This window comes from Diabrotica virgifera, chromosome 3 (assembly GCF_917563875.1).
Source record: "Diabrotica virgifera virgifera chromosome 3, PGI_DIABVI_V3a".
In the NCBI taxonomy this organism is placed as follows: Eukaryota; Metazoa; Arthropoda; class Insecta; order Coleoptera; family Chrysomelidae; genus Diabrotica; species Diabrotica virgifera.
The window spans coordinates 227,501,320-227,505,072 of record NC_065445.1 but is presented as its reverse complement, the minus strand read 5'-3'; positions in this window follow the sequence as shown (position 1 = coordinate 227,505,072).

The following is a 3,753-nucleotide window of genomic DNA, read 5'->3' as shown; positions in this document are numbered from 1 at the left end:
ATCTACTGCACTTTTGCTGTCCGTACATATTATAAATTTGTCGTGGTTAAAGCCGAGTACGTATTTCATAGCTTGCACTATTGCTGTTAGTTCTGCAGTGTATATGGAAGCTTCCTTTGGTAAAATAAATTTTTTGTCAGTATTTTCCTCAAAATGGTAAAAGGCACAACTGGTATATTCTTTTGACTTTGATCCATCAGTGAATATAGAATCATAGTTTGGCCAGTATTTGTTTTTTGTTTCGTTGAACTTTGTTTGATTGATACTTGCTACTTCTTCACTTTCAAAATAGTAGGTTCTAATTTCACGTGAAAAAATTTGTTCAGGTGAGTAAATTAAAACTGGAGGGAGTTGGTTGGAATAGAGTATATCTGTAATGTCAGCTATTTCTGAGAAAGATTCTACTATGAGGGGGGTTTTCTTGAAGTGCCAGTATCTATGGGTCAAAACTTGAACTGTTAGTGACTGTACACTATTGAGGTAAGAAGTTTTTTTTGAAATGGTTTTTATCATGAATTTTCTGCTCAATAGTTGTCTTCTTAGTTTAAGAGGAGGTTCCACGGCTTCAGCTTGTATAATGTTTATGGGCGTTGACTTAAGATATCCCAGGCAAACTCTTAAGCATTTATTTTGTTGTATCTCGATTTTATTTAGATGTGTATTTGCTGATATTCCATAGAGTTGACTTCCATAATCCATTATTGATCGTACCATTGTTTTGTAGAATAGTAAAGCCGTATTTGGGTCTGCTCCCCACTTTGCTCTACAAAACGCTCTTAGGATATTTATAGAATTACTTGTTTTTTTGATAATTTGGTGGATACAGTCCTTCCATAATAGTTTTCTATCTAGATGCAGACCAAGATATTTTACAGAGTTGCTAATACAGAGTTTATATTTTCCTATTGTTAATTGTCTTTGATAGTTGTTTCTGTTTCTAGAGAAAATACATATATTGGTTTTGGACTCGGATATGGAAAGTCCCATGTTGTCTAGGTATTTTTGGATTTTTATAAATTCAGTGTTGATATTTTCTATACATTTGTCCTCTGATTTGCTACTGGTGTAAATAACAACATCATCAGCGTATTGAATGATTTTAGACTTTTGTGATATAACATTTTCTATATCCATTGTGTACAGGCTGTAGAGGATTGGGCTCAGGATACTACCTTGTGGTAATCCAGATCTACATATTCTTGATTCCGAAATTTCTTGATTTATCTTTAAGGAAACTGATCGATTAGAGTAAGCTGATTTTATGAAGTTGGCAAAGGAGGTTGGTAGACTAATATTGATGAGCTTCTCTTCTAGTATATTTATTTGAACATTATCATATGCTGAAGTTATATCCAAAAATGTGGCCAAAGTGCTGTATTTGTGTGTGAAACCTAGATAGATGTCATTTACTAGTATCGTTAGGGGTTCCAAGGAAGATCTTCCCTTTCTAAAAGCATATTGTGAGTCAGGTAATATTTTTTCATTTTCTAGCCAATATTCAAGCCTGTTCTTTATCATTCTTTCCATGGTTTTAAATATACACGATGATAAAGCTATGGGTCTATATGAATCTGCATTTCCATTATGTTTTCCAGGTTTTTTGATAGGTACTATGATGTATTCTTTCCACATCGGTGGAAAAGGAATCCTATTTATCCAAATCGAATTGAACAATTCCAACAGGGCTTTCTTATGGTCTAAGGGCATTTTATGCAACATATTATATGAAATGTTATCCGCCCCGGGAGATTTATTATTTGTTGATTTAATGCAATGATCGAGTTCCCATAATTGAAATAACGATTGTAGGAAAGAAGTGTTCCTATTTACAGTAGCTATTTGTTGAGTAATGTTGTTTTCGACCCATGGAGGTGAGATTTTTGTGTGGAATTCGCTTATCCAGTCTTCTTTGGGGTCCATTAGGGGTTTATTCGCTTGTTTTCGGTTTTTATATCGGTTTACTTTGTTCCACACTTCTTTAATTGGTGTATTTTGATTTAGATTTTGGCAGTAATTTATCCAACTTTTTTTCTTAGTTTCTTTAAAAGTTTTTTTAGCTACTGCATCAAGTCTTTTATATTCTGTTAGATTATTAAGATTTGGAGCCTGTGTGTAGGTTAAGAAAGCTTGTTTTCTTGCTTTAGCAGCTATGTTACAGGTTTCGTTCCACCAGTCCTTTGAGCAATGATTTCTATTTTGTGCGTTTGATTTTCGTAACGGAGTTGCTTTGTCGGCAGCTTTGTTAATATTGTCGATAATGCCCATTAGTGATGATTTTGGTTCTGTTGCTTCAAGGGTAGCGGTGTATACATCCCAATTAGCAGCCTTGAGTCTCCATATATTATGGTTTGTCTGTTTAATTTGCGCAGGTGGGATATTCCTTCCAAATTGTATGTGTATTGGTAAGTGATTAGAGCCATAAGGTTCTTCTAAAGTACACCACGTAATTAGTTGTGTCAGATCCTGTGTACAGAGGGTCAAGTCTACAGCTGACTTCTTATTGTTTGCTAATGTAGGTGATCCGTCGTTTATAATTACTAGGTTGCATTGTTCGATAGCTTCCAAAAGAATCTTGCCATAGATATCGTCATATCCATCGTTCCATGCCAAACTATGTGCGTTAAAGTCGCCCCCAATTATGAATGGTTTTGGAATTTGTTCCAAAAAGTTAATCCACTGTTGTAATGATATTCTAGTTCTCGGTTTAAGGTATACTGAAACAAAGTAAATTTTTTTATGTATATATGGAAAATTTACCGAGATACAAGTATGCTCAAAGTTGATTGTAGTTGGAATTGAGACTTCTTGGTATATTAAGTCTGATTTTAATAAAATGGCAGAGCCGCCGTACCCCTCGTCCCGGTCACAGCGAATATTGTTGAAGCCTTTAAAATTATAGTATTTTTCTGCTTTAAACCATGTTTCCGATAGAAGTGCAACGGAGTAGTTGCCCCTATCTAGTAGATATTCTAAGTTATTTTTATTAGAAACTGCCGAACGGCAGTTCCATTGAAGGATATTTATTGCATGGTTGAGGTCTGAGAATGTGATGACGTGTTTCCATTTATAGTTAATTTGACTAAGTTTTCGAGTTCTTCCTTATTTATGTTTATACTTTTTGTTACTAAAACTTTTGTGACAATTTCTATAACTAATTCTAATATTGAATTTACCATGCTCAAGTCTGAAGGAGATGCAACTGGATTATTATTAATATTTCCCTTATAGTTAATGCTGTCTAATATTCCTCCAGTAGGTAATTGAGATCTAGGGGAAGATATAATTTCATTATGCAAAATTAATGTTGGATCTGGACTATTTGGTCTCTGTCTTTTGAATGTTCGAGAATTTGTACTATTTGAATTATTATTGTAGAATATATTATTAGTTGACATTTTGTTAATTGGATTTGATGGGAATTGGGTGGGTGTATAATTATTGGGATTTAATGGAGGGAAAGTTTTGAGGCATGAGAGGTTTGTAGTTTGTTCCGTATTTATGGATGTTACTTTTGCATAGGAGTTTCTGGGGAACTGTTTGTTTGCGTCTTGATAACTAATATTATTGGAAGACATAGCGTCTTTAATAAGTTTTTGACGCTGAAATTCTTGACACGCGCTTAAATTTGTAGTAAAATGATCCCCCGAACAGTTAAAACATTTTGGAGTGAGATCGGTCTTTTAACAATCTTTTGAGTTGTGGGATTCTTGACATTTATCGCACCTAGCCTTGCTCTTACACTGCCCACCTGTA